Below are 17,747 nucleotides of genomic sequence, written 5' to 3' on the forward strand. Positions count from 1 at the left end.
GACAAGGGATTTTTACTTCATTCGAGCTCTGTCAGGTTGCACAGGAATCTGGCCTGAACGGCCCTTTAGCTTTCACTGTATGCTTTAGCTTACTGTCTTGCTGGAAAATAAATCTCCCAAACAGTAGTGCTCTTGTGGACTGAATAAGATTGTCCTTCAGGATTTGCCACATTCATTTTACCCTCTACCTTTAGAAGCCTTCCAGGGTCAGCTGCTGAAAAGCATCCCCACAGCATGATGCTGCCACCACCATGCTTCCCAGTGGGGATGGTGTGTTTGTGGTGATATACAGAGTTTGGTGGTGGTTTTATATAATTCATGAAAAGGTAAAAAAATTCAAGGGGGTAAATACTTTTTATAGCCCCCATGTGTAAACTTAAATAGTTGCAAGATCCCAAATACTTAAATAGTTTTTAAGCCAAATAAATGTTTTGTCTTAAAATTGCAACAGGAAGTGTTCTACCTCAACAGCTGCCATGACAAAGCTGCCGTGAAAGATACACGTTTGACCATTTTTGTTTCATGGATGACTTTCAAATGACAAGGGTGAAAAGCCGTTAAAAAGTGGCCAAAATGCTTTGTGAGTTGCTTTCAGCATGAACCAGGGAGGGAATTTGAAGCCTCTTTATTTTAAAGTTATCCATGAAATGAAAACCTGAGGTTAACTGTTTAGTAAATTCTCCTTATGAAGTGGTTTCATCAATTAAAGTCCTACATTCAAAACAATAAGCTGGCAGAATTAACCTTCTGAACTTCTGGTACTAGCCAGAGAATTAAACACTTGGTCTGTTTTTTGTTCTGAGCTGTTGCACAGATTGATTTTTGTGCAGTAATACAAATCATAAAACAAAACTTTTTATTCTTTTTTCTCAAGGCTGGAAGAAGCTAAACGCCACAGTCTGGAGAAACTGGCCCAGAAGTGGACAAACTAGGGAGAAATGCCAATAGCTGAAGGCCCCAGAGGGAGCCATGGGCACAAGTATGACCGTGAGTAAGTTCTTCTTGTCTAAATTACACTTCTTGGAGCAAATTAGCTGCCACTGCCACTGGAGCACTAATGGAGAATACATGCAAATAGGGGACTTAAACATTCACTACAATGCAGAACTGATTGAACACAAAAAGGGATGGTAAGAGAGAGGAAAAAGTGTAATTCCAGTCTGAGAGCCTCTTGTGTGCCTCTCCTTTTCCTTATGTGGTGGGTTAATTGGCGAGGCATACAGCTGCCCGGCTGTCCGAGCATGGTGCTAACCGCACTTAATTGCCTTTATTCCGTTGCCAACATTGCAGAATACCTCGGCTCCAGAATATACCAGGCACTTGTAGGCACTGTGTTAAAGAATGCGATGATGATGGTGACGCGGAGCGGGCATGAGAAAACAGGTTTTTGTGAACATAGAGAAAGGGTTTTGTCCACCTAGCTGCATTCCTGTAAGAATGGTCATTTGAAACAAGTGGTATGTTTGTGTGGGTTTAGCCTGAGTCTTTGTCCAGGGTTTGTGAGCTTGTCTCTGTTAGCCCCTGAGCAAGGCATCATTCTTACACAACAATTAACTTGCTTAACACAAGAAGAGAATTTTATGGCTGTGGGAATGCCACTCAACTAAACTTTTGTCACCTATTGCTCCTGAGCTATTGTTGAAGACTGAATCTAGGTCAAATAAGTCAAAGTCCAAATATACCTGACCGCATATGAAGTTTTAAATATTTCCCTACAAATAAGGTGCCACATCATCAAGGAATTTATTTGTCCAAGTCATATTTACCCACAAAGAAGGTCTTCATATCAGGAAGTTTGGAAAGAGCACTAGATGATAAAAAAGTTGCATTTCCCCTTTTAAAGCTTTTAAGTTTAAAGCTCCTGTGAGGGTTTTCTGATTATTATGATTATCAGACCGCTGTGTATCCTGACACGGACCAGCAGGTTAGCATTTGCTCCCTATATTTTTATCATCACTCACCAGAGTGACCTTTTATAACCCCAATTCCAAAAAACTTAGGGCGCCATGTAAAATGTAAATCAACAAAATGCATGATTAGCAAATCTCATAAACCAGTAATTTTATTCTTAGTACAACATAAGCAACATGTCAGATGTTGAAAGTGAGACATTTCATGATAAACATTTGCTCGTTAGTGGGGATGCTGAGCATCCCCACTAATGATATTTGTGTCGACCATTTTGTTGATTATTCTTCTTCCACACCGGCTATCTCCTCCTTCATACTCTGTTGTATTGACACCAGTTAAACTTTGAAAAATTCAGTTTCCTCGTCATTCGACTGCTGTGACTTTTCTCATTTCTAACTTTTATACTTTTTAAAATATAGCTATTTTCTTGCTATTTTCTGCTATTTCTATGCTTTTTTCTGTCACTGAATGCAATTTTCAACTACTTTAGGCCAAAATCAGCTATTTTTATGCTATCTTCAGCTATTTTAAGGCTACTTTCAGCCTTTTTTTTTGGCTATTTTCAGCTTTTTTTTAGGCTACTTTCAGCTATTTTTTTCTTTTTTGAGCTATTGAATGCCATTTTCAGCTAATTTTATGCTATTTTCAGCTATTTCTGTGCTTCTTTAGCCATTGAATGCAATTTTCAGCTACTTTAAGGCCAAAATCAGCTATTTTTATGCTTTTTTCAGCTATTTTAAGACCACTTTCAGCTATTTTTATCCTCTATTGAGCTATTGAATGCCATTTTCACCTTGTTTTACTCGATTTTATGCTATTTTTATGCTATTTAAAGCTATTTCTATGTGTTTCAGTCATTGGATGCAATTTCCAGCTACTTTTAGGCCAAAATCAGCTATTTTTAATGTTATTTTCAGCTATTTTAAGGCTACTTTCAGCTATTTATATCGATTTTTATCCTTCTTTAGTCTTTTTTTTTATCCTTTTTGAGCTATTGAATGCCATTTTCAACTACTTCTATGCTATTTTATGCTATTTTTATGCTATTTTCAGCTGTTTTTGTGCTTTTGGCTTTTTTCAGCTGTCTTTCTGCCATTCAGCATCCCCATGCAATTTCAGCTGAAATTGCAATTTGGATCTAGTTTTAAATATGATGACAGCAACACGTCTCAAAAAAGTAGGGACGGGGCAATGAAAGATAGGAAAAGTAAGTGGCACTAATGAAAAGCAGCATTTTGCAACTAACTATGCTAATTGGCATCAGGCCAGTCACATAACTGGGTATAAACGAGCATTTTAGAGAGGAGGGGTCTCTCAGAGGCAAAGATTGGCAGGGGTTAGGGTTAGCTAGGGTTACGCTATTAGCTACTTTCACACTGCCTCTCTTTTCTGTGTCTGTTACGCCTTCGTTCCACAACGCTGTTCTGTATGAAAGCGACCGTTCCGCAATGGGGGGTCGATCTCGCCCCACCTCTGATCTGGATTGAGAGGTATCAGAGCCGTAACAGACGTTTTCCTAACAAGTGTCAAACGACGTCACGGCATTCCACAACGGCGAGTGTGCGCTGCTGTCTCCATAAACGGGGGATTTAAAAACCAGCACGGTTTAAACAAGCGTTTTTTTCATCTGAGAAAACAACAGGGGGATAAAACAAAGAATAATGTGGATTAAGTGGAGAGACTGCGAGGTTAGAGAGCTGATCACACTCTGTACAGGAGAGGAGAGAGCAGACACATCTCTGCTCACAGCAGCGTCTGAAAAGTTCCATGATCTGTTTAAGTGAGCTTGGTACTCCGAAGTTTCCGAAGTTTTGCAGAATCTCTGTGTAAAAACGGCTGATTAATGCTGTCATGGTGCTCCTTCCTGGCTATGCTCTCTCTGCAAGATACTCTTGCAACCCTCCTCCACCCAAGCTCCTCCTTTACTATGCTTCTGACTTAATCAGTGCTGCTTCTCTCCCTGCCTGAGACTTTCTTTGTCAGCATAGGAAGAGCAGGACCGCGTGCTGTTCCTGCCTAACCCTCTGGGGTTAAAGGTTTAATTTGCTGGGGTTTTTTACTACTTTTTATATTAGCTTTATATTGCACCTTAAAAACCATTTACCTTGCTTGTTTGGAATCATTTTTTCAGCACAACCTTACATGTTTTTCATTTTGACAAACTGTATTAAGACATTGGACTTTAACTCATACAATCAAAAATAAAATGTCCTGTGGACTAAAGAGGAGAGGGACCATCCAGCTTATAACTATCAGTACAAATTGACACAAATTAATCTCTAAATCTTGTCGTTATTTTGTCTGTACTTGCTTCCACATTTCTCACAATCAACAAACTGCTACCTGTCCCTTAAACACATGCCTCCAGGCCATTAGGAAAGGAATGCATCCTGGCACTCATAGTGAGGACAAACATGGGTTTTGTAGTTAATCTTAAAGGAGTAATCAGTCACTGATCAAGCATTAGGATGTGTCTTTAAGTCATACTCTCTTCCAATGTCTACACCTGGCTGTGTGTGAACCTTAATGGGAAATCTCACCCTTACAGGCCCAGGTGTCCACTCCTCCACTGTAAATAAGTCACCTCAGCTAACGTGGTCATTACTGACTGTGTGCTGAATTGCCACGTAATACTAACAGTGTGGCTGTAATGTCATGAACTCTTGATCCTACAACCTTGCTGTTCCCTTGTCGTTCAACAAGTGTTAAGGGCATTGTTATTTATTTGAGCTTCCTTTATACCCAACTGAGGCCTGACAGGAGAGCTAATGGCCTCCTGCTGCTGGGAAGCCTTGTAGCCATTGAAAAACAACAGCTAACACTGCTCTTACCTTACAGCATGTGTATCTGTCATCAGCTTCAGGCTTGCTTGCTTAAAAAGGGGCTTGTTTCAGTGTCTACTCCAGCTGATGAAGCTTTAGGAGAGTAGGTGTTATGGTTTAACAAATTACTGTCATAATATATGTTAATTTCTTTTAGCACAATGAAGTCCACAGCGCCATGTCGCATTATATGATACGCCTCAAGTGCCACCCCACCATACACTAGTAGCAGCATGTCACTGGTAAAACTCTCTACCAGGCATCACTGGTGCTTGATATCAGAAACAAGAGCCTGCTCAGGGTTTGCCTTCCTGACTCACTGGGTGAGTGAAGAAACTCTGAAAGCAGTGGTATTTCACTAGCAGCTGAGGCCTTCCACTTATTTTACACTAATGGCTACAGAAACAAGAGCCTGCTCAGGGTTTGCCTTCCTGACTCACTGGGTGAGTGAAGAAACTCTGAAAGCAGTGGTATTTCACTAGCAGCTGAGGCCTTCCACTTATTTTACACTAATGGCAGTAAATTTCTTTATATGTGCACTCAAGCACAGCTGCTGCCTCGCAATGAAGATGTTACAAACAACTATTCTCTCAGGAACACACTACCAGCCATGCTGGGAATACAGTGGTACAGTGTTAAATGCTGTGGTGTAGAGTGCAGTGGTATATAGTGAGGTAGCATAAAATTCAGAGGTAAATGGTGCAATGGTGTAAAGTGCAGTGGCATACAATTTAGTGGACTATAGAACAGTAGCACAAAGTGTATGGTATAAGTCCAGTTGTGTAAAGTGCAGTGGAGTTAAGTTCGAAGTGTTTAGTGCACTGGCATTTAAATCAGTGATATAAGGTTCAGTGGCATAAAATGCAGTGGAGTAAATTTGATTGATTTTAAGTGAAGTGGCATACAGTGCGAAAAATGCAGTGGATTCAATTTCGATAGTGTTAAATGCTGTGGTGTGGAGTGCAGTGGTATATAGTTAGGTGGCGTAAAGTTCAGAGGCATAAAATGCAATGATGTAAAGCGCAGTGGTGTACAATGCAGTGATGAAAGGTTCAGTGGCTAAAAATGCATCGGCATGAAGTGCAGTTGCGTAAAGTTATATTGTGTTAAGTGCAGTTGTGTATAGTGCAGTGAAATAAAGTGCAGTGGCCTGCAGCGCAGTGGTGTATAGTGCAGTGGTGTAAAGGTCAGTGGTGTAAAGTTCAGCAGCGAAAAATGCAGTGGATTCAATTTTGATAGTTTTAAGTGCTGCGGCATATAGTGTGGTGTGGAGTGCCGTGGTATATAGTTAGGTGGCGTAAAGTTCAGAGGCATAAAATGCAAGGGTCTAAAGTGGACAATGCAGTGGCATTTAGAGCGGTAGCACAAAGTGTATGGCATAAGTGCAGTGACTTATAGTGCAGTGAAGCATAGTGCAGTGGAATATAGTGCAATAGTGTAAAGTTCAGTGGTGTAAAGAGCAGAGGCGTAAAATGCAGTGCCTTAAAGCACAGCAGCATAAAGTGCTGCAACGTTGCATGCCCTGGTGTGTCTTGCAGCTGCCGTTGTGTGTTTGTTCATAGAACATGATAGGGGCGATTGTGATTGGACACAAGCCGGAGTGGTTTGGGCTTTTAGCATACACATCTGACCAGCATTCCTCTTATTGTACTGTAAAACCCACAGTCATTCTTATCACAGTCTTGTGTGAAAATGGGGGAGTAAGTACTGCTAAGCCAACAGTGAAGCAGATGTACCTCACATCTTGTGCTGCATCTGTGCACAAGTGCAGTTGGAGATGGTGTATGGAGGAGAATACCAGCAGCTGGCCTGCTGTGCTCAAACATCCTGCTGTTGCAAATATACCTTTATTGAATTAAAGTATGTATTAAAGTTTGTTAGACTTAGAGGGCCGAACTTGGCAAGCAGAGTAGTTCCGCTGCATCTGTTTAGGCAAACCTGGTCAGATTTTATGATCTGATGTGAATTTATTTCATCATAAGAAACAGGTTGAAGTTCATTCCTAATATTTTAAGGTGGTGAATAGTAAGCGTATTGGCTTATAAATATCATAGGTAGAAGGCTTTGATGGATTTGGGATGAGATCTTGAAAATTGAAAAAGAATGTGGCATTTCTATGCTTTCATCCAGTTCATTCCTTATCTGTGGTCGTCAGTACACAACTCTCCGACCTTAGTTTTTTGGCTTCATGATGAGGTGTTTTCAGTGCAATTATGCACATCGCATGCCATGTCCTTTAGCTCTAAAGGAGGCTCTAGATGATTCCCAGGACATGAAAATGAAGATTTGGCTATTTTTGGCACCTCTTACTCACTTGACACTTTAAGCAGCTGGAAAAACTCTTTAAAATCAATTTCATATAAACCAAATTGGCTGTAAATTTTTCTTTTTGTGTACTTTCATGTTGTAATGAAAACATTTTACTGCTGACAAGAAAATATGTGAGACTTGAAGGCCTGGCAAACTGTTAGCCTGATCTAATAAGCATGCTGAAATTTAAAAAAAAAATGTCTGTAATCCATTTGGCTGTTTGTCAAATCAACATAAAATTTTATTTTTAGAAAATATTTTTGAACTACACTTTAAAAACTGACCTTTTAGAGTAATAATGACCCTACCGGCATTGACGATGTCATTAATTGAAAAAAATAATCAATTTTTGTTTATTTTTACCTGTTAAGTGCTCTAGTTTTCCTCCCATCTGTCTGCTCTTGTAGCAAATATACACAAAACTTCACCCACCCACATGGAGACAGGAAGCTCCGAGTATCATTGCAGAGGATTTTCTGACTGTCTGTGTCACAGATGAGAACACACACTCAGATATCCGCCTCATTAAAACCTTTCCCATAGATGTACGACTTTGTACAGCTCTCCACTCATCATCACCTCCAATCCGCTCAGCCCTCGCCTCCCTTTGAGCTCCACTATTTATTTTCATCAAGGCCTTTCCCTCTGTCTCTCCTTCCCTTTCTCGCTCTCTCTCCCCCTCTCAGCCACAGTGGGCTTTGTTGCTGTGCTGTCATGTATTGAAGCACCTATTTATTTGCTTTTTCACTGCTAATTCTCCCTTATTGTCCCTCCTGGCGTCCCATTGCGTGGGGGAACAAGGCCGCCGCCAGAGTTTTGTTCCCTGTGCTCAAGACATGAGTCAGCGAGCCAAGATAATGATGAAGAGCTCAGACACGCAGGAGATCCAGCCTGTATCAAAGTCTGCTGAACGTACACCCCTTATTACAGAGTGTTCAGAGAGTGTCAAGAGCTGAGGTCACCTGTTAGGGTTGTGTTTAAACCAGTGTGCCTTTGCTGTTCCTCTAGTGTTTGTTCTGATTTCAATTTTAAGACTGCATATTGACCTGTCTTCGTATGGAAAAATGGTAATATGTAAATTAGAAGGGCTGCTTATAGCCCACTTTTAGTGCAAACTAGATGATAAATGGATCTATTAAACATCTAAAAGGTATTTAATTTTTTCAGTGAATTTGGGTCACAGTCAAAGTCCTTATTTTGCATTGACTTCTTGTAGGCATCAAATTCTATCAAAACAGCACTACACAAAGTATTTGTACATGATAGTTTTCTGGAAAAACATAAAGTTCAGTGGCATAAAGATCAGTAGCGTAAAGATCAGTGCTGTAAGAATCAGTGGTGTAAAGTGCAGTGCCACAAAGTTCAGTGCCGTAAAGTTCAGTGCCCTAAAGTGCAATGGGGTAAAGTTCAGTGCCCTAAAGTGTATTGACGTAAAGTGCAGTGCCATAAAGTTCAGTGCTCTAAAGTGTATTGACGTAAAGTTCAGTGCCGTAAAGTTCAGTGCCATAAAGTGGCGTAAAGTTCAATGGGGTAAAGTTCAGTGGCGTAAAGTGCAGTGGGGTAAAGTGCAGTGGCGTAAAGTGCAATGGGGTAAAGTTCAGTGGTGTAAAGTGCAGTGGCATAAAGTGCAGTGGCGTAAAGATCAGTGGCGTAAAGTGCAATGGCCTAAAGTTCAGTGGCATAAAGTGCAGTGGCATAAAGTGCAGTGGCGTAAAGTGCAGTGGCGTAAAGTGCAATGGCCTAAAGTTCAGTGGCATAAAGTGCAATGGGGTAATGTTCAGTAGAGTAAAGTGCAGTGGCATAAGTTCAGTTGCGTCAAGATCAGTGGCATAAAGTGCAGTGGCGTAAAGATCAGTGGCGTAAAGTGCAATAGCCTAAAGCTCAGTGGCGTAAATTTCAGTGGTGTTAAGCTCAGTGGCATAAAGTTTAGTGGCGCAAAGTTCAGTGGCATAAAGATCATTGGCGTATAGTTCAGTGGCGTAAAGAACAGTGGACTAAGGTGCAGTGGCATAAAGTTCAATTGCATTAAGATCAGTGGCGGCAAGTGCTGTGGCAAATGGTGCAGTAGCATAAAGTTCACTGGCATAAAGTGCAGTGGCTTAAGGTTCAGATGTGTATTAGTGCAGAGGCATAAATTTCAGGGGACTAAGGTGCAGTGGCATAAAGTTCAGCGGAGTAAAGTGAATTGGCATAAAATGCAGTGGCGAAAAGTTCAGTGGCGTATAATGAAGTGGTATACAGTACAGTGGCATAAACTGAGGTGGTGTAAAGTACAATGGGGTATACTGCAGTGGCACAAAGTGCAGCAGTGTTACACGTAAAGGTGTCTGGCAGCCGGTGTAAGTTTGGTGAATGAACATAAAAGGGGTGATTGTTTTTAGGCACCGGTCCCTTTTGGGCTTTAGCATACACATGTAAGATTTGTTTGTAAGATTTGGTGTAAATTTCAGCAGTGTAAAGTGCAGTGGCAAATAGTGCAGTGGAACAAAGTTCATAGATGTAATGGATTGACCTGAAGTTAAGTGGCATAAAGTGCTGTGGCATCAAGTTCAGAGGCATATTAGTGCAGAGATTGAACTTTCAGTAGACTGCTCCTGCAGTGGCGTAAAGTGCAGTGGCTCAAAAAGCAGTAGTGTGTCTGGCTGCTGTCAGTGTAAGTTTGTTCATTTTACATAATGGGGACGATTGTTTAAATTTTTCAGGAAAAAGCATTCTTCTGAGAAAATGAAGGGGAAAAGCTGTTAAAGCAGTGCTACTAGCCTCTTTACTTGTAGCTAGGAGTCCCTGCATGCTGTGTGGAGTGAGGCTGCTGGTAGTACATATAAAAGAGGGCAAATTAGCCATGAGCTGAGACACCTTCATCCCTTTTAAATCTTTTCCTCCTCGTTTTGTCCTACACTTGGGGGGCTGTTAAGATGGAAATGGCAGCCCAATGCAAGACAAGAGATGAGGGAGTCGTTATGTGTCTTTCTTGAGCAAGGAAGCTCTTTTTCAAGCAGCAGTTTGAGCCACAAAAGAACATTTCTTCTCACTGAGCTGAGTCAAATGATCTGAATCGCTATAAAGAGCTGAAATTTTCATCACGATGAGCAAGGCTGGACGGAAGTAAGCAGAGATTAGCATAGATTGTGTCAGTTAACAGGGAAATCCTAAATGTGTACCAGTATGTAGACCACCTGTGCAGCTAAATATTCTGGGTGACGGTCTTCCAGCAATCTACTAATGCAAGCAAGTCATAGTCAGTACTAATGACATTTGCAATTGTTTGAATCAGTCTCATCACAAACAACAAAACTATTTGGTGTTTTTATGAAAATCACAGCAAAAACATTCCTATATGTTTAAAGATAAAATATGAAGTCAGTCTGTCTATCCTGTTTTATTTTGAGAAAACTCATAGAGGCAGCACACAGGGCAGTTTTTAAATGCTTACACACAATGCAATAGCCTTTAAACTGTTGAAGCAACACAGGCAGCAGGTGCATGTGTGTTGTCAAATACGATTCTTCTCTTATCTTATGGACGCGTCTCCTTCATGAGTCAATCAGATCCATTTTGCGACTTCAAAGAGGGGCTTCCAGGAAGAGGCTGCAGACCGTGGATGAACATTCACTTTCACTTTTCATCGGTCAAGGGTGCACGCCACCGCTGAGAGGAGGTTACCACAGCCTGGCTTTGAAGTCGGGCCTCAGAGCAGACAATGTTTACATTCTTCTAGCACATTACACCCTCCAGGCCAACACATTACTCCATTACTCTGAGTAAATTCAACCTCAGTCTAAATACATTTAAGCATTTTATTATCAAACAAAGCCAGGGTGATTCATTTAAAGCTAAAAGGTGAAGATATACAAACAGCTTCTTTGGAAATATGTGTGCAGGCTGTAATTTCTCTTTTCACCACCAGATGGTGCTGCTGCACCCGTTCATCCTCCCCAGAAGTGCAATCTTCATCACTTCCTGTATGAAACTGCATCATATGCCCCTGCAAACTTTGGCAAAGATGCTTAAAAAAGTCCTCAAACATTTGCGTGGGCATTTAAACCGTCTGTTTCTATTTGACATTACCAACAAGCGATGACTCACACTAGAGTGACCACTTCTGTTGCAAAACTCCTGCGGTTCCCTGTGCACAAGTCATAATGTCAGAGCAACACTGCACACTTCCACTCAAAGTTTGCACCCCATCCTTTGATTTGTGCACACATTTCTGTGATTGCACACTTCACAGCTACACACCACTGACGCAAATTCTTCCACCTGGACTCATCTTTGATAAAATGTTCAAAAACACTGATATCTGGGCTTGATGTTTTTATCAACCTTTGAAGTTCTTTATCTCTAAATGAGCTCTTTATCTGTCATTTTTATCATTTTGTTGAAAAGAATAAAACTACTGAGTCATGTTGATTATGACTCATCGTCCCATGAGGCCTTTACACACATCCGCCTTCTTCTCCAGCTCATTCTGTCCTCATGGTTTTCCCCTTCTTCCTCAGACCTGGATCTGCACACGCACCACTCTGAAAACAACATTTCCGTGATGCAAGATTTGAGAAGTTCAGTGGGTTTTTTCTTCTTCGTAAAGTGTAAATAATATCAGGTGACCTCAAATAAGGAAGTGTGCCATGAGGAACTTCAAAGATTTTCCCGCTGTGTCATTGTGATGTATGAAAGCAGCACATGGACACAGAGAAAACTAGGGCAGCACATTTCTTTAAAGCTCTTCCTAAGCGTGTGCATCTAGTTATTATATGAACTGAAAACAACATGGATCCCTTTCTTTTAGCAAGAAAAGCAAGAGACTACAAACAGAGCAGAGCGTTGGATTCTAGATGAGTTACATGTGTTGGACACAAACATTTGACCCCAAAGTCCAGCTTGTTTGACCACTTTGAGTGCCATCGTCAAGTTCTGGACTGAAGAGGTGAGCTTTGACTGGTACAACTGGTCTTGCACCTGCATAGGCATGTGTGTTAGAGGTCCCTATCTGACCAAAACAACTCAAAATAAGCCACAAAGTCCTTAGAGTTGCCATTATGCTCTCTGTATTTTCTATTTTACTGACTTTGAGATGTGGACATTGTAAATAAAACCCTGCTCAGGCCCTGTAGCAATGCAAGTGCAGGCCAACATGGCAGAAGGGTTTGGGGACTTTCATGCTTTGGGACAGTACAGGGGTACAAGGCATAGGGTCCTTGTGAGAGTGCAAACTTGCATGTTGGCAAAAATCCACAAGAGATTATAGGTACTGTTTTGCCCACATGGGTTGCTTAACACAATCCAAAATTACATTATTTCTTTGTTGTAACAATGCAATAAATCTTATACTGTTGGAAAGCCTATTTATTTCCTTTTAAATTGTGCCACATTTGTAAGGAGCATGCATTTGTTGGATGAGCAGCAGAGCTGAGAATGTGGGTTGCTTCTGGTACCAGGTGTTGACACTCAGATGCCCGATTCTCAATCTCCATGCAAAGAGACAGCAAGATGAGACTCTGCAACCAGTGACAACCCCATATCTCCACAGTCTGGGACTGACCTCCTCCACTCAGGAATTTGGGAGTGGAGAGATGGAACCTCAACCCCATTGGGATCAGCTTGGGTGTGCCATTCATGCCAGAGTGACCATAACAACACACAGTGGCTGACTTTTAACAAATGCTGATTGAAGAACAGGGTGCCATCCTACAGCAGTGTGTGACCAGGCTGGTGGCCAGCATGAGGAGGAGGAGCCAGGCTGTTGTGGCTGTGTATGGTTTTTCCACATGCTACTGAGGCTCCTGTTTGTTAAATGAATGAATTGTTAAATTGCCAATAAGTCTTCAGACTTAAATCACCCATTCCACCAAACACCAAACAAGAGTCAGTGTTAGAATAAGCTGTTTGACATTTGGCAGTATTTTCATGGATGCAACCCACATACTCAGCTCTGCTGCTAATTGCCAAAAATGCATGTCCCTTGCAAATGTGGCACCATTTAAAGGGAATTAAACAGGCTTTCCAATGGTATAAGATTTATTGCAAAGAAGCTTGTCACAAAAAAGAAATATTCTAACAAACACAAATACATATATTTAGATTAAACTTTAAGGAGTTTTGCAAATTTCCAAAAAAAAGTCATGCACTTCCTGCTTTTGCTGTCATATCCATGGGCAAGGTTGCCAGGTTTGTGGTTTTCCCGCAGAATTGGGCTACTTTTTACGAACTGCCACACGTAGAACAGGTTGAGCTGAACCATTTTTGATGTCTTGTGTATGTGTATTTAAGATCCAAAGCAGAATAAACAACTTTTTTTTACCCTCAAATGCAACAAAATCAACCAGCAGAGAAGCAGGAAAACATAAAACATGGCACACAACCAAAGATCCACTGTGCCACGAATATTTGGTATGAAGAATATTCATAAGAATATCCATAGCCAAGAATATTTGGTATGAACTAATTTACTGCTGGGTATGATACATATAAACAATATTTAATACAACATACACAATAAACAAATGAACCTGAAAATTCCATTCTTGTTGAAGCCAAACTGACTAAATCAAACTTTTTTTATAACACCTTATATACGTGCTGCAAAGCAAAGAGCACTACTTAACACTCTTCTAAATTTGAACTCTGCATTTTCATGAACAAAATATGTATCTGTGACCTTAAATCTTGCTTAAATATCCTTCTTCAGTTAATACATATACCCTTAATTCCTCTACCGTTGTTACATAATTCAAAAAAGTAAACAGCATGCTATTTCTTCTTCAGAGGAAGTGAAAGTTACTGGTCATCAATGGGTTGGTTTCAAAATGATTGGGACACCTTGAGAACATTTAGAGATCAAAAATGATGCAAGCTCTGATACAGCGGTTCTCCTCTGGTAGGTCAGGACCCAGAAGTGGATCACGAATGTGAGCCAGGAAAAACATGTCAAAAGTCAGAGCAGAAACTCTCAGCTAATGCATACTTTTTTTTAGGTTTTTCTACAGTGATAATAAAAATTCCAGTATTTGTCTCAAGATTTCTACGTATCTTTCTCCGTCCATTTGGAAAACAAAGCTGTTAATACACAGAAGTATACATTAATACACTTTCTTCTGTCTCAGAAAACTGAAGTTAAATGTTACGTATGCATTCATGTCTTTCTGTATTGATGTGGGATTTTTAAATGTTTATTTTGTCCTGTCTCTTTGTTGAATTATGTTTTGTTATGTTTGTGACAGGCAAGAATAGATCATACATCGATACATGAAGTAAACTTTATATTATTTACTTATTACTTTTACTCGAGTGGATTTGTGGATCAGTACTTTTATTTCTATTTAAGTAAATTTCATCCAGAGTAACTGTACTTTTACTTGAGTACATAAGTAGTGTACTTTTTCCACCTCTGGTCATGGGAAAGCCGACAGAATACATGTATGAATTTATCCTGTGTCCACTGAGGCCGTCCACACATAGAGTGTTTTTGACACAGTTTTTTCCTGGCACACATTTGAAAGAGTTTTGTGACCCACTTTTGGGTCCTGACTCCTGACCCACCAGTTGAGAACCACTGCTCTAAAGGATGACAGTTTTTTAAGTGGAACTGTGTCATTTTTGCCTAAATGAGGTCAGGATTTATCACCATTGTAAATCTACATTTGTGTATGAAATTGCTTAAAAACAGGGCATATAACGGCCTGATTAGCAGTTTCTAGAGAGCATGTCTCTGGACTTTCCTAAGTTGGGCTAAGCCATCAACGTTTGACTCTCCTGGCTCTGCCCCCTTCAATTGTGTGGTCTACTTTTATTGCTTTTTTATCAAATCAGTAGCATTAAAAAAACATGTGCTGTTATGACTAACAAATAAATCTGCATCTACAAGTTAAGAGAGCAGAAATTTTTAAGTCTTTGTGGATGGTTTAAAACAACTTAAACAATACAATTATTGTGAAAATTGCTATTTTTCAATTAAGTATGAGATTAATTGTGAAAGGCACAACCCACATACTCAGCTCTGCTGCTCATCCTACAAATGTATGCTCCTTACAAATGTGGCTTCATTTAAAAGGGAAATAAGCAGGTTTTCCAATATTTATTACCAAAAAGCATTGTTACAACAAAGAATACTCTACCAAACACTGATTTCCATACTTTTTGTGCAAAGTTTTTATAAGGTTGTCAGCATTTTGGGGTCCAGCTTTTCTTTAATTGCGATTAATTGCATGCTTTATTGTCCCTTTCAGCACATACCGCCCCTTTGGTTAAGCAACTGCAGCGTCTCCCTGCATCCACAGTGATGTAAAATAAGTCAACCGCTGCTCCTTAATGCCTCATTTCTCTTTAAAAATACACAGACAGCTCAGTGGAGAGGTGAAAAATCAAGTGCACCTTGTGTTACCAAACATTTACCTTTAAAAAATTCCCTTATTTCCTTTGCAATCCATAACAAGTTCCTTTTTTCCATGGCTAAGATCATGTCTTTACCTTCAGTCTACCTCAAGTTCCTAATTTCTTTCAAAATAAAAGCAAGCCCTTTTCAAACAGGAAGTAATTACCCTTAACAGCATGAATATCCAAAATGATTCTTTCTTTAGTAAGCCAGTTGTTTAATTTCTATTCTGATTCTGACCTCACAGCATCTATTTAAAGCACTCTATACAACATATAATCACATAGAACCAAACTCTTCTTACTGATGGACTTATCTGGTCTTGTAGATCAGTGGTTTCCAACTTTTTTTCTGAGGGACCCCCTGTTTATATCTAAGAAAGGCCAAGTCCCGCAGGACCCAGCTGGAAAAATTAAACATTAATTTTAAATGTTCATTGACAAAATCCCAACATAATTTGCCCACATACACCTCTCCTTGACAAAAGATCTATGTTAAAACTATACATTACTGTGATGGAAACATAAGTTGATCTGTTAGTTTTCAAGAAAAAAAAAATGTAATTCTTAAGTTTAAAAAGGCGCTAAAAGTCCCATTTTGTTGATCTAAAAGTTGTAAAGAAGTAAAATGTTAAATTTGGACACTATACAGTCAAAAAGTTGAAGATCCAACCACTGTTTTCAGTTTGGTTTCTCAAACATTTTTACTATACACTTTTGTAAATTTATGATTTAAAAAGCTCGACATTATTGAGTTTCTAGTGTAAAAATTTGAGACTTTCAAACTTGAAAGTTCTCATTTTTCTCTCGTAAAATCACCACTTTCTGAACCCTGTAATTCTGAATTTGTTTTCTTGTAAATATCCAACATTATAAAATTTAAAAATTAGATTTTTGAGTTTTTGCACAAAAATTAATGTATTCTCTTCATTTTTTTCTTCTCTTAGGTTGGCTCTGATACATAATGTTTCAAATTATGGTTTTACAAATATATGTGTGTACTTCTAATTTTGACAACATCAGAACAGACAGGGTCCCGTGCCCCTTCTGAGATTTTTGGCGCCCCCTAGGGGTGCCCGGACCCCAGGTAGGGAACCACTGTTATAGATCATGTAAACACAGACGTATTACCCTCATTTTGTTTCATGACAATCAAAAAAACTCCTCTCAGGAGCTTTAAAATTACACATATTTCAGTACAAATTGTCAGGACATATAAATCTAAACATTTAAAAGGCAAAAATATTTATTTCATCCATGAGCTACCTCTGCTGTAATGAACTTCCGGTTGAACAGGATGTTGCCGATGCCAGTAATTTGATCAGTCAAAAAGTGAAGATAATGAAGGCTTCCTCTCTCCCATGTTTCACAAACCTCACTGTAAATCAATAGTATCTACATTGTAGTGTATTAAGTAGAAAAGAGTCTGTAATTGTCATTTACCTGCAGCTGGAGACGTGTGAAGACTGCTCCTGTTGGTATGTTTGTCTGATTGTCTACTTTAGACTCCAGCTTAGAAAAATCCAAACTGCCCTGTTTGTTGTTCTTCCTCTTGCTGATGTTCAAACATTCCTGGAAGCATGGTGAGTGAAATTGCCCCAGATTTAAACCAAAGCTGTATTTCCTCTTTTTAGGCACCAGGGAGCGGGGTGCAAAGGGAAGCTTTTACGTAAACTGTCCTTATATCTGAGACCGAAATAAGCACTGATTCTGGCAAGTCATCGTGTTACATCACCATGTACGTCCATAAGTGAATCATATAGTCGAATTAATGCCTCATAATGTGATGCTAAGTGGTATAAATAACTTTGTCCTCACTGGAAATTCATGAGAAAATCATGGTACTTACCTGGTAAATTACAACTCACTCTTCAGCCGATATCACACCATGCACGCTCTGATATTGTTGTCAAGGTCGGTTTGAAAATAAAGGCTTGACTTTCAAGTGTGAACCGAATGCTGCTAATTTCAGATTCTTGAGACAGTTTGTCCATAACTGATCTGCACTTCTCGACTCATAAGAACAAAACACACAAGTGTTTTTGGTCAGCTCTGTGAAACGGCTTGGAAAGAGCTCCCATACTGCATTCACGGTCACACTGTAATCTGCATAATGACAACGATGAACAAGCCATCAGGGAATAAAAAGCCTCCAAAATCCCCTTCAGATGCATGTTGATTGTGTTTATTCATGGCAGTTAGGTTGATGAGGGAGCAATATGGAGGAGGTTGGATGGACACTTGTTACGCGTTACCGTTAAAATAGCAGACGTCTCTCGAGGAAGAACAAACAGCGGCGACAGGCTGAAATCAAGGCGTCTGTGAAAGCTCTCA

The 17,747-nt window shown here is 39.9% G+C and overlaps 1 protein-coding gene across 2 annotated transcripts in view; it reads right to left on the reverse strand.

Moving 5' to 3' along the window:
- tfec (transcription factor EC) overlaps window positions 1-16,988 on the reverse strand; it is a 101,445-nt gene extending 84,457 nt beyond the window's left edge. For both annotated transcript variants that reach the window (XM_041780302.1, XM_041780301.1), the window contains exon 1: window positions 16,857-16,988. The gene's annotated coding sequence lies outside the window, so the exon portion shown is untranslated. The remainder of the gene's footprint in view (window positions 1-16,856) is intronic.
- Between the last annotated feature and the right edge of the window lie 759 nt (window positions 16,989-17,747).

Source organism: Cheilinus undulatus, linkage group 23 (genome assembly GCF_018320785.1).
Source record: "Cheilinus undulatus linkage group 23, ASM1832078v1, whole genome shotgun sequence".
In the NCBI taxonomy this organism is placed as follows: Eukaryota; Metazoa; Chordata; class Actinopteri; order Labriformes; family Labridae; genus Cheilinus; species Cheilinus undulatus.